The sequence below is a fragment of the Bactrocera dorsalis genome, chromosome 1 (assembly GCF_023373825.1).
Source record: "Bactrocera dorsalis isolate Fly_Bdor chromosome 1, ASM2337382v1, whole genome shotgun sequence".
In the NCBI taxonomy this organism is placed as follows: Eukaryota; Metazoa; Arthropoda; class Insecta; order Diptera; family Tephritidae; genus Bactrocera; species Bactrocera dorsalis.
In genome coordinates, this window is record NC_064303.1 from 83,057,378 (window position 1) to 83,081,130 (window position 23,753).

The following is a 23,753-nucleotide window of genomic DNA, read 5'->3' on the forward strand; positions in this document are numbered from 1 at the left end:
CAATTGTTTTCAAAATCACTAAATTTTTTCGAAAAGTACGTTAACTTCTGAGAAACAATGTTGACATCCTGGTAGTCTTGAAGCATATTATTATTGGCGATGATCTATCCTTGATCTATGCTTATGATCCGGGAACAGACGATCTGAATGGCCGAATGTCGTGGCAAGGTGAGCCAAAGCCGAAAAACCACGACAAATCAGGTCAAAAATGAAGGTTAAGTTGACAGTTTTTCGCCAAGTTTTTAGCCTATATCGCGCCGCAACTACCGTATTCGCCTAATTCAGCTCCGTGTGTCATCTGGCTATTCGAATTTCGAGTCAATTGATGACATTTAATGAGAATTCCTACGCCTATTGAAGGATATTTCGAAAATTTACTATAGCAACTGTTTCGATGGTTGAAAAAAATGTTGGTACAAGTATATTGAGGCGAAGGGGGGTTAATTTGAACGGGTCGACATAGATTTTGAAGAATACATTAAGTATTTTAAAAGTATGAACAAAGTCTTACTATTTTTTCTCATAGTAGTTTCTGACATAAATAATGCGTTAGGAACTATTAGGGCGATTCAAGCCTGTTTTCACTGACCGAAGAGAAAAAAATTTTCTGAGAGATGAAAATACGAATATTAAAATTATTAGAATTCATATATCCTATATGGGCTTAGGGCTTCAAATAAAATTTGACTGAAGCTTTGGAGATAATAAAAATGTGGAAAGAAAGTGACTCTTCACAAAACGCATTTCAATTGTTCACGGCAATGTTAATAATCGGATTAAAATTTGCTTGCCACATAATGAATGTTGCGGGAATTGAAAACTAAGGAATGTAATCTAGAAGAAGGGACAAAATTGTCAGATAGTATTGCGAATAAATTTGAGGTGATACTGGAGACTCAGATTCATGTTTTAGTATAGTTTACGAAAAAGTCGTTACAATTGTTTAGATCACGGCATGAAAAATGAAATGAAAATTCCGTGTCGAAGTGGTCGCCAGAAATATCAAGGCAACGTCGGTGAAGGTTCAGTTCATTCGAATTTAAAGTATTTTCTCGTTTGACATTTACGTTTGTCATTTGCACAGGCGATTTGGAAATCACAAATCAAATTTTCAAAGCTTTGGACAGATATTCCTGAAACATGATTTCGATGTGGAAAAGCACGGAATACTCTGAATTTCGTTAACGAAAATTCTATCGTTCTGTGCCAAATTCCATTTCTGAATTTTACATTTTTCAAGTTCACTTCTCATTGAGTAACTTTTTTGGTTGATCAGATCTCGAAATAACTAAATCAAAGTCGTCATTTGTAACCTCCGTTTTGTATAAATTTCTAAAAAAAAGCTTTTGTGAAAGGCTGATCTTGAAGCAGTATTTATATTAATACCCCCTTCTTTAAGACAATTCCTCACCAATACCAATCAGAATTTATAAAGTATTATCTGTATTAATCTCACAAGGATTGCGCTCCCAATATGCCATACAAATGAAGAGTGGCCTCTTTTCAGGAATGAAGTGCAGTAACAACCAAAATTTAATTGAATCTATAAGCTACTGCTGAATTTTGTTAATCACTTTTGCCAACCATCGTTTATTTGCATTCATGTACACACATACATATATTATGTAAATTAAATATGTTGATATGTAAGTGCGTGTGTATATGTGTATTTGCTCATTTGTTGACTTCTAAAGCTGCGGTTGACCATTCAATACCAGCAAAGACACCACTAGGCCACCAGGCGGACGCGGAGGCGGGTGTCTGAGCGGTGTAAGCGGTGGACACCAGCTGTTAGGCCGGACAACGAGTCGACTTTGTGATTAACTGTATTGGCGCAGCTGTCAGCTTGTGTGCGGTCGAGTTAAATTGAGTGCGAAAAGGATTTAATTTGAGTAAATAAAAATTTACAGAAAAATAATAAAATAACAGGCGACAGTCAATGAAAATAAACAAAGAGCAAATACGACGCAAAAACGCGAATGTTGCAACAAAAAACAACGAGCCACAAATACACACACACGTTGTAAAGTTACAGTATGCACAGTAATTGATTAATTAAATAGCGAATAATCAATTTTAATGGAAAACGTTTGTCATTTAAATGCAAACCATTTAATGGGTTAATTCATAGACATTTTTGATTTTGTAAAAATTGCCCAAAACAATCATGCTGTTGTCGCAAAAAAATTAAAGGATACAAATTATTGCCTTTTGATGGTAGAATATTATATTTTGTAGAGCTTATAAATATTTAATAAGAATCTAGACGAACTTACTTGGCTTGACATATAAATACCGGCATATTTAATTTTTGCTTACCTTTTGGTTTTCTGTTGAAACCAGATATCGCCCAAATCCATATCATCCAATTCGGGCCAAAATATTTGGTTATCATTGAGCGGTGCTGATTCTCATTAGCAGCATGTATAGATGTATAGAGAATTTCCTTTGTCAAGTAACAAAAGATTCCGGACTTATGCAAATAACGAGTTTTCAAGTGGAATTCAGCTCGGGATGGCTTGAAATCTTGTTTTTAGCCAATTGTTACATATTCCGTGTATTGTTCCAACATTGGTTGCTGTGAGTGAGAACTGTTTAAAACGATAATTAATGAAATCTGTTGACCTCCGTGATGGTATTACAAAAGTAACGAGGGAACCAAAGGTTTTGCTTAATGTAACTTTTATTGATATTTTTCGTATACTAGAACATAACCCTGCACATTTATAAGAATCTAAATATTTCGATATCAGAATTATTCAGGTAAATAAATAGATAATAATATTAGTCTCAAAAGAAAACATCTTAAAATATATTGTTAAGAGAAGGGAAGGAATATATAGAAATATATTGCAATATATTTACATATTTTTTCATACTTTTTTCCTAAGCCATTTAACTTTACTTTATATGGTGCTTGCAAATTTTACACTAAAAAGCATTACCACTTCCTTTCAATAAAATGCCAATGATGGATCTTTTTTTTTGAAAGGGTTTACCATTCAACCGAAATTGACCAAAAGTGGAATTATATTATCACTTTTGATTTCCTTACAAAGTACTAGAATTTACTTTGTGCTAAGCCTTAGAGTGAATGATTAGGGTATCGGTATATACTTATACATATACACATGTATATATTGACTCAATGAATCACGTTTCATTGCGAGCTAAGTGCTCGCATGTTGAACCTTAATGCACCACTTTAAAACTACAATTGATTGATTGTAAAAATGCATTCCTAACTGACCCCTAAATATGAAAGAATTCTGGCTTAATTGATGATAAGTAACTAAAAACGTAACAAAAGCTAAATCAATTAATGTCGGAGTGAACTGCAACAACTGAGTGAACAGGTGATCCATCTTCAGGGTACCACAATTTCAAAACACAACTTCGCCCTCGTTCTCGTTGGAAACTATGTTTGATTCGAAAGTAAACAAGTGAAAGCGATAAGTTCGGATGCAACGGACACATGTAGTTATTGATTTATCACGCATTTAGTCGTTTCAAGTTAGATATACAATATCTGCTGAACTGCTGCAATACCTTTCAGCACCGCTACCTACAGGGTAAAAATGTATGAAATCGAATAATAACTCCGCCCATTCTTTATATAGCGGTTTTGTTAAACATTATTAAAAGAGCGATAAGTCGATAAATACATGTGTCAGAGGCATAAAGTTTTGCAATGGAGGGGATAAGCACCCCCTACATTTAGGCGAAAATCCATATCTTGAGACCTGCTCAATAACTTTCAACCGGCTGAGTATATCAATACATTGATATTATTATATTACAGTACGAAAATGAGCCAAATCGGACTGCAACCATGCCTACATAAGTAAAATGGACAAAATTTTAAATTCCATTTGTTGCTTTCACTCTCCAGTATACAAATAAAGCACCAATGAATATACTTGTAAAACTTTTCGCGAATGGTGTTGTTAAAGTAGGCCAAAATGTGTCCAAATCGGAACAAAAATTTAAGTATCCATCCCCATATATAGCTCGAACTGCGAACTTTCTACAGGTTGGCTGATGAATTTTGCTACATTAAGAAACTCAAATAATTTTTTTTCAGTGTATGGAATTCATTTTTCTTTTATTCATGTTAAAGCTCATTCAAGTTCAGTTTGTTGGCCATTTGAATTTTATATGGGAATAAGTCCAAATCTTTGTGCATAATTGATTGTAATGACTGTCTGCTTGCACCCATTTGAGCAGATAAGCTTCTTGTCGAAACACGTGGATTGTTTTGTATGGCAGCAGCTACAGCAGCGATTGTTTCCTCCATTCGAACTGAAGGGTTTCGATGGCAAAGTCTTCTGTTGACTGTCCCATGCTCGGCAAAATTGTTTACAAGTCTTATTATGGTCCATCTGCTCGGAAGGTTGGCGCCAAACGTGCGCCTATACTCTCTTTGAACCGAATCTACGGACTCCAGTGCGTGATAGCGGCGGACAATCCAAATTCTTGTTTCAGTGTCCCAGTTATCCATTTTTGTTAAATGTAAAAGTCAATCTGCAAAATAAAAAAAAATTAACCAGATTCATTAAATAGAAAAAAAGTTATTTAATTTTTTTTTGGTAGCGGCTTTCATCAGCCACCCTGCGTTTTCTAGTAATTGCATGCCTGTATGTTAAAAATTAATTGAAGTGGTTTAGTCATTTCTTTAGCCCCATATACCTAAGAGAAAGATTTTCGAACTTCCGGTTGAATTTATACCGTATATATTGGCAACTTCAAAATCTTTGCCCCTGAAGGTATATCCATTATTTCGACACTTTCGATAATTCGTTTTAAAAAAGGCTAAGTTCGGCTGAAACTGAAATTTTATATCTCGACTTTTTAAGGACCTTAGTTGTTGTTAAAACTTTATATTAAATAAGAAAAAATGTTAACTTCGGTTATACCAAAGTTAAAATAAACTTCGCAAAAAAGTTTCCTTACAAGAATTTCAGAATTTCAAAATTTCAGACTTCGCATGTATACATAAAAACAGACGGACGGACCGGACCGCCTGATATGGCTAAATCCTCCTATAAGCTTGCTGATCAGTTATATATACATATAGTTTATAAGGTATCCGATGTTTCCTTTTGAGGGTCAGGAAGTTCGTGACAAGCTTCTTCTTCTTCTTCTTTACTGGCGTAGACACCGCTTACGCGATTATAGCCGAGTCAACAACAGCAAGGCTGTTGGTGGTTTTTCATTGGGGGTGCTTTTTACGTGGCGGGTCCCAAACCCAGCAGGGGGATATTTCGCCTTCTCACTTTAGCTCGCCTTCAAACAGATGTTCTTAGGCTACCCAGAGGATACTTGGTCAAAGACTGGAAGTCGTGATCTGCTTGAGTCGGGTGTATGAATTCGGTGTATGAATTACCCCCACTGAATTAACCCCCACCGGGCAAAATGACTTAAGCCCCACCAATTTTACAACAAAATTAAAAATAGCGGAAAGTGGGGCTAAAGTCATTTTCGTGGGGATTAATTCTTTTTTTTTTGTGGCGATTCTGTCATGTAAGAACCCCCACGTTTGGTGGGGCTTAATTCATTTCGATTGGTGGGGATAAAATCATTTTCGTGGGGTTTAATGCATTTTTTTGTCGTGGGGATTCCGTCATTTTTGGTGGGGAAAGATTCACTGAGAAATTGGTGGGGCTTAAGTCATTTTTCCCGGTGGGGGCTAATTCATACACCCGCTTGAGTCATATGTAAAAGAATCGTTTCTGGCCACTCCCAAGTGAATGGCGATCAGAGAACTTTCCTCACTTGCGCGAACTTCTACACATGACTCCATCCTCCGTGACAAGCTTAATACTCGTATATCCAGTTATTCGACGAAGCTGTGATTGGATTACATTCACAATTGGTATTTTATAACTTAATTAGGTCATAAACTAGCTTAGTTTCAATACAGTTTTTTCATCTTTTACCAGGATATTCATATTCAAATTAATAAAATTAAATGAAGTATAAGAGATATAAACTCAAAGAAAGAAGCATACTTACAGGTGTTAAAAGGGTACAGAAACTTAAACCTTTTGTCTTCTTAAATGATACAATTTGTTTAAAATATTGATCTAAAATTTGCAATAGATTTTTCGAAAATTTATGAAGCGGTTTTGTTAAAATTTTGGGCGCATATTTGAAGTATGACCACAAAATGTGTTTTTGTTCAAAGTCTGACAAAGGTTCAAATTTTCATTTTTTTCTTGGTCCTAAAACGAGATTTATCCGTATGTTAACGAAATATTTTTCATTTTCTATGGAATTCTTCACGCTGTTTGTAAAACCCAAAACGAAACGTCGGAGAACACATATGTTCAATTCACAACCTGTCGTAAAGCATCGTAAAATCGTAAAATTATAAATTTTTACACTTGTTTAAAAAAATTGTTGTTGGATTTCATACAAAAATGGGTTTACACATTTACAATTCTCAATGCTATGTTTTCGAATCGTTATAACTTATAACTTTATGAGACTTGTGAATTGCCTAATAGAGTATATGAACATGTATGTAAATGATCAGGGTGATGAACTGAGTCGATTTAGTCATAAGCAAACTAACTAGTCCCTTAGCATTTGAGATATCGATCCGAAACTTCAATCACGTCCTTTTCTCCTCAAGAAGCTGCCGATAATGGGCAAACAGCAGTAAGACTTTTTAAATTAAATTAACGCGAAAATATACTCGTCAAAATATTTTTTGTAGTTTGGCGACATCTATACCAAATGTAGCATCAAAATAATCGTTAGTGTTTTTACAATGAGTGAAAACATTCAACACATAAGTTCCACTAAATCAAAAATTTTGTGCCGAATCTTCAAAATATTGGAATGGGCCCTCGGTGATAATTGTTTGTCGCGAGCAAGTGTTTTTGATTGGTACAATTATTTACTAATTATTTACTCGACAGATTTAGCTCCATGTGACTTCTGGCTATTCAGCAAACTCAAACGACCACTTCGGCGAAACAGTTTTGAGAATCCGCATTGAAAGGTATCCTGTAAATTGACTTTTACAACTGTTTCTAGGACTGTAAAAATCATGACATAAGTTTAGTTGGGCCAAGGGGACTACTTTGAGGGAAACGACATAGATTTTTAAGAATAAATTAAGAATTTTAAAATTATGAAAAAAGTCTACTATTTTTTGCTCGTAGTCACATCAAGAAACTAGTTGCAATACAAGTTGAACAATAAAATTCTTGTAATGAATTTTTTTGTATTCATGAAGGTTCTTTCTTGTTTTAATATTACATTAACTGAACATTTACTTTTAAATATTTATGTTATGTTACTGCATGAACTAAGATTACTTAGTACTACAGATTGGAATCACATTTTAGTTGATTCGATTAGCACTTTGTCTCCAGATTTTGCACAAGCTAAGTTTTAGTAACTTTTAATTTTCAAATTCCTCCTAATTCAATTTAGTAAATTAATTTCCGCTACTCAGTCATCTATGCATTTCTAAGTGGTTCTTTAAAATCTCCATTTACCTAGAACAATTACCAACCGAGCAACAATGAGACTGAAATGCTTTATTTATTATTCTGAATTGCTAAATTTTTTATTCGCGCGCTCATACATCAATCGGCATTTAAGTTTATTTGGTTCACCTGCTTCATTAATTGAGCATTAGCAAATGTATTAGCATATGCACAATATGTTACTTTGTATGTGTGTGTGCATGGGGGCGAATAGTATCATTGTGTGTTGCCAGTTTAATGACCTGTTCACATATGCAAGCAGTTGACCCAATTCGATTAAATGCAACTCAAATGACAAATACAAAAACAAATACACTTACACAGAAATACATAAGTAACGGTTATATTGGCCATGTAAATCAATTCCGGTTGCAACCCATGATTAACTGGTTGGCTTGCGAAATTTGCGAGAATCCTCATAAATAATGAAATTGTGGCTAATAATCCCCATTGTAGAAGCGGCAGCAGAAGTATTTATGATGTCTAAAACAATATACCGCCTTCAGCATATAAGCCGTTCTTTTTACAACCCCTCCCCCTTCCCACTACTTAAAGGTATCTACACGGTACAGAAATGCATTTCGTTGTAATTGTATGCATATATGTAGTTTTGTATACAAAGGATCGGCGAAGAAAACAATGCAATTATTATTTATTCAGCGGCTGGCAATGCCACGTCAGCGTAGCGCTCTTAACAAGTGGGCGTGGACGGAAGGGGGCGAAGTTACATATTGGCTGAAGCGAATAAGAATATTGTGGCATGAATTTGTGTCAATTGCAGTCAATTAGCTACTCGTCTTCCTTTCGCGCGATTCATAAAATGTAGAGACAACGTCATCGAACTTCGTCACAGAGTAGATTTTGTACGAGGACCGTTTGTTAAGGTACTTTTAAACAACGATATTGATTTTGATGAAAATTTAATTATCTTCGATCTAAACCGTTCTCCATTGACAGAAACGGTGTCACTAGCTTCACTTCTTCGGTTGGGTATATTTACCATGTTCATGGTGACCCAATAGCTTCAGTTCTTGAGTAAGAACAATTTTTTACGGATGCAAGCTCAAATCTGACATCAAAATCCTTCAAGTTGTGGTGGACAGTCCCAATTTTTGAGAACGTCTTGGAATCAACAAATTGCGGTCTTCAGTAAAATTAGCGTGTGCGGCAGTAATATTTTCATTACTACGAGTGGTTCTTTGTCTTATCGGCATTTGAGCATTATGTAACTACTAAGCGAATTCGATAGATTCGTCTAATATTCCGACTAATAATTATAGCGTGCAGTGGACCGAAACGACACAAAAAAATACATATAAGTCCCGGTGTAAAGATATGGACCCTTTTATTCATTACACTATACTAAGTGAAACAAACTCACAAAATATTACACCATCGGATTTCTACTGGCCTGGAGTTCTTATATGTTTTAAATCTAACTCGAACTAAAATTATAATATTGGATATAAAGGATGATTTTTTAAGAGCTTGATAACTTTTTAAAAAAAAAAAACGCATAAAATTTGCAAAATCTCATCGGTTCTTTATTTGAAACGTTAGATTGGTTCATGACATTTACTTTTTGAAGATAATTTCATTTAAATGTTGACCGCGGCTGCGTCTTAGGTGGTCCATTCGGAAAGTCCAATTTTGGGCAACCTTTTCGAGCATTTCGGCCGGAATAGCCCGAATTTCTTCGGAAATGTTGTCTTCCAAAGCTGGAATAGTTGCTGGCTTATTTCTGTAGACTTTAGACTTGACGTAGCCCCACAAAAAATAGTCTAAAGGCGTTAAATCGCATGATCTTGGTGGCCAACTTACGGGTCCATTTCTTGAGATGAATTGTTGTCCGAAGTTTTCCCTCAAAATGGCCATAGAATCGCGAGCTGTGTGGCATGTAGCGTCATCTTGTTGAAACCACATGTCAACCAAGTTCAGTTCTTCCATTTTTGGCAACAAAAAGTTTGTTAGCATCGAACGATAGCGATCGCCATTCACCGTAACGTTGCGTCCAACAGCATCTTTGAAAAAATACGGTCCAATGATTCCACCAGCGTACAAACCACACCAAACAGTGCATTTTTCGGGATGCATGGGCAGTTCTTGAACGGCTTCTGGTTGCTCTTCACCCCAAATGCGGCAATTTTGCTTATTTACGTAGCCATTCAACCAGAAATGAGCCTCATCGCTGAACAAAATTTGTCGATAAACACATTTCGAACCGAACACTGATTTTGGTAATAAAATTCAATGATTTGCAAGCGTTGCTCGTTAGTAAGTCTATTCATGATGAAATGTCAAAGCATACTGAGCATCTTTCTCTTTGACACCATGTCTGAAATCCCACGTGATCTGTCAAATACTAATGCATGAAAATCCTAACCTCAAAAAAATCACCCGTTATGAGGCTAGAAGATCGCATTAACGAACTGAATCTATAGGGGTATTCAGACCGAAGCCTGTTAATTTGGTAATTCGTTAGTTGATACTTCGTTAAAAGGCTTAACTGTGAACATACTTTTTGCTCTACCTTGGTAGTATGGTACATTTAATTCCGAAACAACTGATTCAATTTTATTAAAGAGTAAAAATGCCTCAACAAAGTGCAAAATCAAAAATTGTCAGTCATTTAATTGAAAATTATGTGGAGCAGATCAAATTTATTACTGGTAAGTACTTAAAATTGATGTACAGAGGAGCAGGAGAACAGCTGATGTGATATTACCGAGCAACGAAACAATTATCAAGCTTGCCGGATGGATAGTTCGTTACTCAGTAGAACGATAGTCTGTTAATTTTACAAAAACAAAATACAGGTAAAAAACTACCGAATAACGACTAACGAATTAACAAGGCTGGTCTGAATACCCCTTATGTAATTTGGGAACTAAACGATTCAAACTTCGACAAAACATATTCAATTAATTAATTAAGATACTTCGAATAACTTGATGGTATTCAAGAAGATATTTTAAAGAAACTGTGCGTGATAAATCTGTAATTTTTATACAAAATTATTATACTTAATTTCTCATTGATATTGGTCATATACCAAATTAAGCAAGTTTTATACCGACTTTAGTCACAAGCTTTTCCGACAAATCAAAATTAATTAATTTATAAAATTTCAGAATGAGATTCGCACCACCTAAGCCACCTTGTAAAGCACTTATTTATATCATAAACTGTGATTGATACGAACTTCCTATTTAAGTTAAGATTTATTCAAAAACTCATTGGACTATACCGCTGCCCTCGTTCCTGATTTCATACGTTGTTCCCGCATATTTCTTCGAATTTCATTTGCTCCAATTTGCGATGGTTGTGTTCGCCATTTCCTAGAATTCCTTTCCATTGCGATGAATAATTTAAAAGTTGGATTTTACAGTTAACCGTTATCTAATTGGTTTGGAACTCACAGCGATGTAGAAGGTAATTAGCATCGATTCATGGAAAATATTTTCATATGTTCACAGTTTAATGAAATGAATGAAAGTAAAAGTAGAAAGTTCATAGAATTCCTTATACTTCCTATGAAATACTAAAGAGGTCAACCCAAAACACGCTGTTACTAAATTGTTTTTAGCTATAGTTTTTAAAACGTTATGATAAAGTTTGTACTGAGGCACACTGTTACTCAAAGGCATAATAGCCAAATAAGAAATGTTGAGATTGTTCAATATCCAAGCAACTTCGACAATAAGACTTTTAACTTGCCGCGTAATGGGGCATGGCTACAAAATGACCTTTTAATTAGAAAAAGCTACGAATCTTACAGAGGGCAGAGAGTTCACCGATCGCATATAATTTAATTAGGGATAGTAGTTATTTAACCAGTGCTCACCAATCTCATCTAAGGTCTAGCCTTCCACTATTAAAGTAGAATAGCGAAAATCCAGCCATTTTAATGATAATGAGGTAGAGAAGTGCCAGCCCTCCCTCATAATATTTTATATTATATTATATTCTATATTTATGAACACCTTGGACTATTGAATTTCCTATCTATTGGATCCACTTTTATTTAAAACATGTCTGATCTTTCAGATACTGGAGTTAAATCCATAGCTTCTGGAGTGCAAGTTCATTTCTTTGATTACCAATTCCGCCTTCTTATTCAGCTATTGAAGTCGAACTGGTTAGACAAATTTCATATTAGCAGTTCACATTTAAGGCCTGCTAAGCAGTATTCGACGTAAATCGATTTAACAATGTAAGTATTTCGGTCCATCTGTCCATCTGTATAAAGCCGGACTAGCACCTCAGTTTTTGAGATGTCGATTTGAAGTTTTGAAAATGAGCTTTTCTTTTGAAACAGGTGCTCATCTATCGGAAGCATAGATATATAATCATTACATTTAGCACAGGTTATTGATCAAGTTAGGTTGTAATCTCCGAGATCGGACCACAATAGTGTTCGGCTCGCAACTAAGTTCTTGCTGTTTTTTAATGAGAATGCAATTTTATTGTAAGGAAATGCTTAAAAATGAATTAGCCGAAATATTGCCCGTCGCTAGTAACAACTTCACACTTTTTGGGCAAAGTTCGAATACCATTACGGTAAGATTGTTGATCTTCTGATGCTATTCAAGAATTAAGCCAATCATCGAAGTCTTCTTTTGAGCGAAACTGGTGAATCTGGAGTATGAGGTGAATACGAGGAGTGGTTAATGGTTAAAATGTGATTTTTGGTTAAATAATCGGTCACAAGCGTCTATCGATGAGACGGAGTATTATCATGCAACAAACGGCAACTTTCATCTTCGCGATATTCGGGTCGAACACGTCGAATACGGCGCACCAAACGCTTCAAAACTCCAAGGCAGAATACCGCATTAACGTTTTGGTTGGATGGAACAAATTCTTTGAGGATAAAACTCTTGGCATCATAAAAACAAATCAGCATTGTCTTCACTTTTGACTTCTCCGTGCGCGATTTTTTGGGTTTCGGCTAGTCCGGTGCCTTCCATTCAACACTCTGTCGCTTGGTTTCGGGATCATATCGGAAACACCACGTTTCGTCAACAGTCACAATATTTGTTTTTGTCCTTTTTGACCCTTTAATGATGTCCTTCGAATGTTGGATTCTGAGCAATTTTTGGTCGTCCGTCAATTTGTCCGAAACAAACCGTGCACACACCTTTCGATAAATCAAGATTTTGGAGATGTTCAATTCCACTTCCATGAATTTTAATAATGAATTCACGCACATTTTCGATGGAATTTCCGGTGATCATGGATTTTGATTGTCCCACATGTGGATCGTCATTTATGTCCTGACGACCACTTTGATAACGTTGAAACTACTCGTGCGCTCTGCTACGGGATAGGAAATCATCGCCATAAACTTGTTTTTTTTTTTTTTTAATAGAAACGTTTCGGTAAAAGTTTTACCAATTTTAAACAAAATTTAATGTTGGCTCTTTATTCAAAGCTCATTTTCGCACAGATTACACAAACATACTGACACTTAAACTCAACTTCACTTCCATCTATGAAATATCTCACAGGGCAATCGATAAGATTGCAGATTCTAACGCACCAGTCGACATATACATAGATCGCGCCACCAGGGGCCCTAGATTCAAAAAGTCCTGTTTATTTTGTAATTCAGAATCAGAGAAAGAAGGGGCTCTTGAAAGTGAATTGCAAATGACGGCAATGTCAACCCGAATGATTTGGATTACATGCTGATCATTCCGTCGTCATTTATGGACAGTCCCCGCTATTTGCATAATTATACCCGCATTTTCGTCGTAATGAATAACGATACATAAATAAGGTCAGTGACCTGGCCATTTTTACCGTGACACAGGAAAGTACCGCTGCGATCGACCCACAGTAATTGCAGTTATATATAGAATAGATAGACGAAATTATCTACGATTTCGAAGTTATAATTGTCAACAATGACTTGAGAGCCAAGTTGCGATTATGATGATTGATTTGTTTGACGAGAGGAGACATTTCCTTATAGAAGCTTGTACATTCTCTATTTAGCTCTGCAGCTCGTATTCTTTTCTCCAGAAATAAATTGATGAAGCCTCACGATAAGGAGTCTCTTTGTATGAAACCTCGTTTGGTATCGAACGGCTCGGAGAAGTCTGTCCCGATCGTGACAGAGCTTTTGGTATTGTTTAAAGTCACATATGTCCTTTATGCTATACGAAATGCACCGATGATGGGTAACATAGCTCCGGTTTGATCAAAAATAAAGTTTGTTTTGTTAAACTCCTGCAAAATATCGCTTCAGAGAACAGTTTTGTTTCGCCTAACGGTTGTTTGTATCAGCTTATTTTGATCGAGATAGTTATAGAGTAATATATATATATTTCATCATTATTCATATACATACATATGTATATGTATATGTATATGATTACAATGACGAGGAGAGTTTGAAAATGGGTGAACTCGTATAAAAACCACGCCTTTTCCTCATATAGCACAATTTTTGGGTCATGCAAATCAAGCAACCACGAAGGTGTTGGAATAAAATTTTGCCGGAATAGTGCGCTTAAAGTAGGCAATGTTATGATCAAAAATTGTTCCAATCGGACAAAACCTATTCAAGCCTCCACATACCGAATATGTGGATCTAGTTCTATAGCAAACCTATTATCGAAAATATTATTGAAATTGAATATGTACTATGCACACCAAATCTAAAGTTGAGTTCGGAAGTTTCAGTTAGAACTTCGATTATATTCCCATTTTCCACGACATAGAGTATACAATTTTACCGTGGCTGGGTGCCGGGGACTGTTAGTTGCACGGAGAGCCATATATCACAATATAAGCTTCTTTAACATTATTTCTCGAATGGACTAGTTTTTCTTTCCTGTTGCATCCCACAGTTCTTTCGAGTTTTTGTGTCAAAGGCTCAACAACGAAATCAATTATATTGTATGCATTTATTTTCTTTTTCAATACACCCCTACTTTACATATCCATAAACAACAGTTATTGGCCTCAACAAGCAGACATCAAAATTTCATTACGAATCCCAGCAATTATCGACGAAAGCTCATTGCGCCCGCTTCGGGAGCCCCATATGCATTTTCGCAATGCGAAAAATTATACAAAGCATAAACCGTTTTCATTGTCTGCTTTATTGACATCTTTAATTGTTGTTGCCACCGTTTTCCAAGCCATTACAGCAATGAATATGCATGGCAATTTTTGAGCTTTTATTTTAAATCGGATTTCATATTTCCTCGTCGCAGTATCAGAGCCGCGCAGCGAAGACAGAAATAAGTTCAAGGAATGAGATTTAAGTTGACGTCTGTATGTTTGACCGGCAGTGTGCGTGCAGGAGTGTGGAAGAACGGATGTAGTGGATGTGGAGTAAATCCGCAAAAGAACAAGCAACGGACAACGGTTACACGACAATAAAAGCAAAAACACTCGTTTTTACCCTTGCGACATCGGCTTCAAAAATAATAAACTACGACAGTGCTGTCGGTAACTAAAGGAAAGCTGTCACAACAACAGCAACACTGTACGATTGTTTGTTGATAATAATTTCATCATTATTCATTTGCTCTGCGACGGTTGCCGCCAACAGTGACCCGACAAGTCCTTGCGGAGGCCACCAGACGCCGGGCGTCGCTTCGACAGAACGTCACCCAACGGGTGCCGAAAATGCCATTCCCTTGATGGCCTTACCTACTGATTTCCATACACATACCCACCCAAGTAGCTGTGAAAGGCGCGAAGGTGGTCGGGGGTTGAGTTGGGAGTTTTGCGTAAAACGACATATTTAACGTGACCAAATCTACACAACTTTTGACAGTTTCGGTTTCAGTAATGATTTATGATACTGGCTTTAAATACTATTGCTCGAGCGACAGTGTCTACACGCATTGTAACTGTTTAAATTATATAATAGTTTCGACTGCAGCCGAAAAAAGCCATGACATAGCTAATGATATTTGCCTAACGAGTCATTTTTCCTCAAAAAGGTCAAGATGTACATGTGTACTTGTGTGCTGTATAATTAATAATATTGACCTTCATAGGTTAGGTCTCTTGTCTCTACAAAACAATATACAAGCGATAGCTTTTTGGGGAAAAAAGAGTAGCCAAAAGACATAGCTATAAAAATGATGGAATATGTTAAAGCTGCATCTATGATCAAAACGACATAAGTAATTTGAATCAGTAAGACAAGAATAATTATTTGCTTGTGCCTTTTACATAGCAGAACACGTAGGTGTGATCGAACGAAGAAAAATCATCAATTCAGTAAGGTCAAAATTGTAGTTTGATGCGATTGTACGAGTATATTATCAAGATGTAAAATTCATGAGTTCTTCTTCCACAATTCTGGCCGTTTTCGACCTATATCCTCACGGAAACGCCTCAATACTGCGATATAGAACTTCTTATTTATCGTCTGTTCCTTCGGAACAAATTCATTCCAATTTCAAACAACGAATCTCGAAAAAACAATGAGCATCACCCGGCTTTAGCGTGTTTTTTTTTTTTGCTTTCAGCTCGTTTTTCCTTTCATTCCGATAATTATTGACTTGCGTGCATGTCGAATTCATAAATCCAAATCTCATCGGTAGTTATAATGCTCTCCATTATTTTGGAACCGGAATTCGCACGATCAAGCTTGTCTAAAGAGACCCTTTATTGGGACGAGGGAATGCGTTTCATTCCTAAAATATGCACCAAAAGCGGCAGATGCCGAGCTCTCTAATACTTACCTGACGATTTTAAGCACCATATCCTTAAATTTTTTAATACTTTCATCATTTTTTTTTTTTTTTTTGTCGAAGGTCTCGATCGTCCTTTAAGGCTTATACTACTTGCAGGTTTGTGTTTTTGATAAAACTTAATCAGCGTAGGCCTTTTCCATTTTCAAAGATTTCTCCGAATTTCAACTGTATATCCCATAAATTGAGCGATATTTTCGGTCAAAAGGCAGCTGTAGATACTGGGGTCTACATATTCCGTACCGAGGGGCTTGCGACGCCCATAGTCAGTTCTTAACCCGGCTCCGGCTCAGCCGTTAAGTTAACAAATCCATTATAATATGTAGCAACATGTTCTTCTTCTTTACCGGCGTAGAAACCGCTTACCCGGTTATAGCAGTGTCAACAACACAGCGTTTGGTGCGACTTCTTCAATCTACTTCTCGAGAAAATAATTCGAGCTGCCAAACTAAATAGGGAAGGAACCAACTTTTATAAGAGTGTACAGCGTCTATCTTGGAACCAGAATCAACACCAACATCAGTCTCGAAATCCAACATAGAATATCTTTTACCAACGGATGCTACGGCGGACTAAGTAGGCAATTGAGAAGTAAAGTCCTCTCTCGACGAACAAAAACAAAACTCTATAAGTCACTCATTATTCCCGTCCTGCTATATGGTGCAGAGGCATGGACGATGACAACATCTGATGAGTCGACGTTACGAGTTTTCGAGAGAAAAGTTCTGCGAAAGATTTATGGTCCTTTGCGCGTTGGCCACGCCGAATATCATATTAAAAAACAGGACAGCTTGAATACGCAAAGCCATCAGTCGCAAATTTTTCTTTCAGATTTGTTGTGTAGTGTTGTTGGTCTGGTTATAATAGACACTATAGAATTACTGGACTACTCAAATTAATGTCAAGGTCTTTATAACATGGCTTAACTACTGATTTATAGATATTTCTACACCAGGAAATGCTATAAAGCACTTTTTTCCAATAGTTGTGGTAGGGACCAATTTCTAAAAGTACGCGAAAGAAAAAACTCTATATTTTTTTGGCCTGTGATGGTTCTCAAATAATTTAAGGTAAACGAAAATGTACTTGTAACCAAGAGAGAGTATATTTTATCTTTTAAGGAGACTATATTTGTATCAATTTAAAAAAAACGAAATTAATTGTTAATTTTGTTCAGATCATGGAGGCACTTTTACCTATTTATTTCCAATGGAGTTTGTGACGATCAAATGGATGAGATTGACTGAGTATCCCGTTGTTCAGATATAACTTCAGATCCAGGTTATTTAAAAATCAGCTATTCTCGGACCAATGACGAGCTCGTACCAAGCGTCCATGTCGGAATCTTTGCTTATCCAGCCGAACAAGTAATAAAATAAGCATCTGTGGTCAATATGATATCCGTCTGTCTATCCGTGTGAGCTGTAACTTGAGAATTGATATATGTATCTTGAAGGAACTGAAAACAAGTCTTTCTTCATACCCTAAATAAGTTGGCGTGCAGATTGATGAAACCGAAACAATGCCTACACTACCGTTATTAATATTTATGAAAGGAGAGAACAAAGCCACAAAAAAGTTACAGAACTCGAATTTGGTAAAGATGATCTCAGTTGGAGAACCAATGTTCGAAGTCGAAGCTCTCTAATGAACCTTTGTCTTGGTGAAAACACTCCTTTAGCTATGTCCGTCAGGCTGTATATACGCAAACTAGGCAAAACATCGATCTGGAATTTTGCTCACGACCTTTTTGCTCCAAGAATAGCATATGGCTAACTGAACCATCAGCATCAAGTTTTTGTATGGAAAGCTTTTTCATTTGACGGGGTATCTTTAAGAAACTTGACATAGAATATTATTCAAAGTTTCGCCACAATTTTTAAAGAAATTCTTCACGTCGGTCAACTATAACATATAGCATGCATACAATTTGACCGATCAAATTCAAGCTCTTGTATAAAAACAAACCCTCAAGAAATTTTGCATAGGCTATTATTTCAGGTGTCGCTATATTCTTTGAAAATATTATTTGAATCGGGCCACTATAGATTATGGCTGCTATGTAAACTGACCGATCGAAATCACACTAGAGATATTTTTATAACTTTTTATGCTATAAAAATACACCTCTGAAGGGTATTATAGCTTAGCAGAAACCGAAGTGGAATTGTATTTTTTTCTTGTTTTTTTTTTTTTTTTATTTTCTGTTTTTTATTAAAATACCACCGGACTTGACAATATCGTTTGAGCAATGTTATGATTTGAAATGCTAGTTCATTTCTAATGGACGTCAATTTGCATTTCGGACAGATGTATTTTTCTTCTCCGTTCTGTCACAAGTATTTGTGAGTCATCAGTAAACTTTGCCAGTTAATTACGATGTCCGATGATTTTTGATTGGTTTGACTCTTCCCTTGAATAAACGAATATTTATGTACGCTTGTTTATTCCCTAAACTTCGTATGTATTCGCTGGGCGTCCCACTTTCACCACCAGACAAGTCCATTTAGTGCGGACCACTACATCGTTTTTCTTATTTTTTGTATTTTTTATGAGCTCGTTACCTGTCTGTAGCCAATCTGTGCATTTGACAGTTTAATCAGTTGTAGGAAATCGCGTGGACAAGGGTCACGTGACCGATGAAACAGACGCGCGAAACACAGACATAAAAAGTAAAACGGCAACAAAATTGTATGCGACATAAGAGGAGACACTTTGGTGGAGAGGACAGTAGACGGGTAGACGCAGTCGTGGCGCACACAAAGTGGACGTAAATACAACAAACAACAAGTAAAGCAACAGCATAGCTGTAACAAAAACAAACATCAACGTGTGTGCTGCGAGTTCACGTCAAGTCATACTTCTGACAATTTTGTGTTGAAATTTGTTTGCACAATTGCAGTGCGAAGAGCGACTGTGAAATTTAGACATGTAAAAACGAAAAACATTGCGGGTCAAGCGATAAAATTCATAGAATAAAGTTACCAAACTCGGTTTAAATGCAGACGCATGTAAAATTGCAAACGCCGTACCTTGCGGGGGTGAAAAGGGGTACAACAATTAAACGCAACTTGACAAGCGACTCAAACTCTGTGTGCTGACATTCATGTATGTCGCTATTTAAGGGGTGATACTGAAGCAGATATTCACCTAAGCCGGTACAAAGTCACTCATACGCAGTGGCGTCCGCATGATACGTGCTTTCAACTTGATACGTTGCTCCTTTCTTTAAGTGGAGAACTACCGCAAAACATTTTGAGAGTTTAACCAGCGCAGGGGAGCACAAACACAACACAGTTGGTGAAAACCAGCTCGTATGCGGTCGTTTGCTCACAAGCATTCGCTCAGGCCGTTAACACTCGGCTGCTCGCTCGCTTGTGCGCTCGTTTGTGGGGAGTTTTTGGCGCTTCGTTGAACGGGAAACGCTGCCATGTGATGCTCGTAGCCGAGCGTTGCCACGTTCCAAGTCAGTTAACTCGGAAGCGTGGCCATGTTAGTGTTGTGGCAAGTGCTGTCGCGCATACTTTGCAGTTCAAATTGAAATCAAAGCCAAAACTAAAGCCTTTAAGGCAGTTAAAGCAAGTTGGAATGTGTCACATGGAGATTTCAAAGTGAAGCAATTAAAATTCTATGAAAATTATATTTGCAAACCAAAAAATGTTGAAGTGAAAATCGAAAAAAAATTATATATAGTGAATTAAACAATATATATTAAAAAGAAAAAAAATAAAAAAAAATAAAATCGCTTAATAATGTTCTACAGCAATGTTTAAATGAAATTATCTGCGTATAATATAACGGTAAACTTAAATCAAATAACGGTAATTGCATTTATTTTGCTGCAACGGTGCAAGCAAACCGTTTTCAGAGTATTCGAGTCGCTCATAGCTTTTTATTAATTTCAATTTCCATATTTTTTTGCAATTTCAAATAAATTGTCGACACGACAGAATTAGAATTGCGTCTGGTAAGCAGAATACCTGCCAAAATGGCAAAATGCCGCATCAGCGTTGGCAGCAAAAATGTGTGCCTTGTGTGGCAAGCAAATTATAGGGGAACGCAAGTTGTTGGTGTTGTTGTTATGTATGTTATGTGGCATGTGGGTGTGTGTTGAATGGCCACAAGAGGCATTAGCAATGATTTGAACTCAATCCAAAAATCTGATTATGTTAATGTGCGAGGCAACAGCCAAGCCAAGCGCCAACAAATGGCGGGTGACAATAAATGAAGAAACATAAAATTGCTTGTTTGTGAGCAAAATAAAAGCGAAGAACTAAAGTCGTGTGCCTCACGTGCTGAAGTGGCATGTGAACGCGCTCTAAAACGTACATACAATACATAATAACGGTGCGTCCAGGTGGGTAGTGCTGAGGTTAATGGCCACATGGTTGGCTTTGTGAGCAAAGAAGATTGTGTCTGCGTTTCGTATATACTTTCCGGTATTCAAGTAATTATTTTCAATTTTATTTCAACAATTTTTTATTTACGATTTTTGTTTCTCTTATTTACTCGTGATGTAAGGCAATATTCGATGAAATAGCCAAAAAGCAACTGTTATATTAAGACCATTTTATTTATATACATGTGAATATATATAAATGGATATATGTATGTATATAAAGACTTAGAAGTCGCAAACAATATGTTAACTAAATTTTCTAAAAAGTTGTATTTAAGTCCAAGGAATAAGTTTTTACTATTTATATATAGTTGACACAGTTGCCATTTGTACGACACTTTATTGCAAGGGTTCGTAAAAATCGAACTGAGTAGATCGATTAGCGCGCACCGAAGCAAGGCGGATAATTTTCATGTCCTAAGCTTTTCACGAAATGCTTTGATAATGGCAGAATCCTTGAATTTCAACAAAGACTTCTTTCAGTTTGCAGGCAGTGTCAATGATCCCTCCATGTTCTTCCTTAATAATCTTAAACAAGATCTACTTGCAAAACCATATCGTTGAACTAGATAGACTTTGTGTACCTGTCATTCTAATAGCTGCAAATAAGGACAAATCTTCACAGATAGTTGAAAGTAGTAAAGCATTGTTATCTTGATACAAATTTTCTTCAGTCTTATGTTCTAGAACTTCATGAGTTATGACTTTTAAAGCACTGAAATTTTGTAAATTTTTCCTGACCGATGCCAAGGCTTTAAGTCAAAGAAAAAATCCATTGCTCATTTCTTGCAGAGAAACATGTTAGGGGGAGCTTAAATTAGCCTTCTTCGATTCAGCTTTTATATCCTAAACTGAGTCAAAATGGTGTTCTCGGAGTGATCATGTGAATTTGCTGAGCAGCCAGAAGCTACACGAAGGTAAATCAGACGAATGCGGTGGTTGCAGCAAGATATTAGTTGAAAATGTGGCGAAATGATCACGAATAACCAATGCAGTATGAGATGATGCATTATCGCACTTCTTTGTTCAATAAATTCAGACATAGAAAAAATCGAAGAATTCACTTTTAGAGCCTCACAAAACGAGTATCTCAAATAATAATAGAAATTTCGCATAGATGTCACTAACAGTATTACCAACTTACAAAAAAAAATTCACCTCCTTTTAATTTGTTCACAATAGTATATAGAATGTATTCGATATTTTGAAACAGAAAACTTGGAAATTCTTATCAAACCTACTTAATTAAATGATTGATTTCTGGATATTAAAATCTATCAATTTTGCAGTTATGGCAGTTAAATTCTCGGAATATTAAAGCTTTGCTCAGATGTTGATCGAATTCATTCTCAATGACACACTTCCGTACAAGCATTTGTAATGTCATTCATTAATAATAAGAGAACTGACAGAATCTGGTCCACTACATATACTAATGTATAAAACTAGTATGTGGACTGAAATATTTTAATTTTCATATCCATATATACAGTTATAAGTAAATTTTCACTATTTATATTCAAATTCAAATCTTTTATGACTGGTGTATCTCTACCGAAGGGAGCTAATTATTTGTTTACAATACTGTGCTTCTTCTTCTTTTTTATTGGCGGTGTCTAAGCTTATAGCTGAGTTTACAACAGCGAGAAGCTGTTTTGATCTTTTCACTTGGGGTGTTTTTTATATGACGGGCCCCACACCCAGCGGACAACCCTACTGATGATCTTAATTAACGAATCAATTTAAATGGACTTTAGGCAAGGTAGAAAAAAAACCTAAAATGACTGAGAGGGTGAGATATTTGGTGTAATCACTTTGACATATAGTATATTCAATTATTTTGAAAATTGATAAGGTCTGGTGGAAAAGTTTCCCAATACCAGTGAAATCAATGATAAGTTAGAATTTTGCTTCAAAGATGGGTGCTCACCCCAAAGCTCACCTGTCCCCGGCTGCCTCCTAAAAGCATCTTTTACAACAAACACAGCATTTTAAAGATCAACACTTTGCTTGAGAAGTGAGAACTACGTTTTTGTAGTTTTTACTGATTTTGTTGACGTGTGCCTTCGGAATTATATTTTTTTTGTAACACCTGTTTTAAAAAGCTAAGTATACTATATTTTGTATACTCGATGTTAGAAAAATATAGCAAACGCTTTTCTCATAATAATAACGGGTGATCTAAGTAGACGTACTTTTTCTAATTGTATTTTTTTTGACAGTTCACGCGTGAGTCGTGTCAAGCCGTCATGTTATTTTTTTCAGTATTGGCATTTCATCACGGAAAGACTTCCGCCTAAACAACGTTTAGGTTTGTTCAACTTTATTACAAAAATTCACATTCTGCAATAATTGAAAAATTTTCAATCTGAAAAAGATAATCTTCAGAAAATAAACGCCAAAAAATTTTCTTGCAAACGATAACAAATGTTCTTCAATAAATATGAAATTTCTGTTCTTTTCCTTTAAAAGAGCAAAAAACCTTGATATGGATCACCCTTTTACATAAATATTGCATTATTATTACTGTCAACTTTTAGTTACATTGCATACTTTTAAGGCCATTTTTAATGGCTCTCAAAGTGTTGATCACAGTGCCAATCAAAGCAGTGTCACTAACAAGAGTTAAAAACATACTCTGCTTTTGTGAGTTATTTTCCAAAGCAATAGCATTGCTGAAAATCAAGATCCAATGAAAATTTTCACTTGTACTTTAATTAAATTCCTCCTGGAGTGTAATAAGCTTACTATTGACTTAGGTCGAGTCATTTCCATACATTGCTTATAAACCTTCTAATGTTTCATTAATCATTAATTGCCTCCAGTACATGAATTTTTAACTTGCGTACGATATGCGATCATATAGAGTGGTTGAAAGATCACTCAAATTTGTTACAAAATATCTGCTGCGCGCAGTGCTACCAGAATCACAAAGTCTATTTGTCTCTTTTTTATTTCTCTAATGTCAAAAATTTGTCTTTTAAATTAAAACAGTTTTGGCAACAATTGCCATTATATTAAAAATTTCCTAAGAAGGGTTTTTATTCTAAGAACAGATACTTTCCCATGCCCATTTGTGCTCGATTAAATCTCATCTCTCATGTATTTATATCAATATCTTAATGTACA

At 35.9% G+C, this 23,753-nt stretch overlaps 2 protein-coding genes across 3 annotated transcripts in view; one reads left to right on the forward strand and one right to left on the reverse strand.

Annotated features, from left to right (window-relative positions):
- Nucleotides 1-23,753, reverse strand: part of LOC105222012 (Krueppel-like factor 10) — a 373,089-nt gene that overhangs the window by 199,354 nt on the left and 149,982 nt on the right. The window lies entirely within an intron of this gene.
- The window catches only part of LOC105227153 (uncharacterized), a 150,053-nt gene continuing 145,990 nt past the window's right edge, over nucleotides 19,691-23,753 (forward strand). The window contains exon 1 of one of the 2 annotated variants that reach the window (XM_049457572.1): nucleotides 19,691-20,046. The gene's annotated coding sequence lies outside the window, so the exon portion shown is untranslated. The remainder of the gene's footprint in view (nucleotides 20,047-23,753) is intronic. The other variant, XM_049457579.1, reaches the window with a different exon arrangement.